This window comes from Morone saxatilis, unplaced genomic scaffold, assembly GCF_004916995.1.
Source record: "Morone saxatilis isolate NCDOM2014 unplaced genomic scaffold, NCSU_SB_2.0 Contig17, whole genome shotgun sequence".
Taxonomy (NCBI): Eukaryota; Metazoa; Chordata; class Actinopteri; family Moronidae; genus Morone; species Morone saxatilis.
Window position 1 is genome coordinate 1,850,229 of NW_023339729.1, and position 273 is coordinate 1,850,501.

The 273-nt window shown below is 36.6% G+C and overlaps 1 protein-coding gene across 1 annotated transcript in view; it reads right to left on the reverse strand.

Moving 5' to 3' along the window:
• Positions 1 to 273, reverse strand: part of wdr17 (WD repeat domain 17) — a gene marked incomplete at its 5' end in the record, with an annotated part of 17,765 nt that overhangs the window by 1,540 nt on the left and 15,952 nt on the right.

Below are 273 nucleotides of genomic sequence, written 5' to 3' on the forward strand. Positions count from 1 at the left end.
ATACCTATGAATATTATATTTTCTGCTCAAATGTTACACACTGGACCTTTAAATTTGTCTATTTTAAAGTCAGTACACACAAACCCAACTAAGTCTGATCTGTCAAGACGCTTTAGCCTTTCTTGCCTCACTGATCCTAACAAAGCTCCAAGATTCAAGATTCAAGAACTTTATTTGCCATTTGTGCTTGCACACATAGGAACTCATGTGCGGTTGTTGCTCAGAGAGTCAAGTCAAGTATAAAAAAAGACACACAAGGAAGACATACATCTA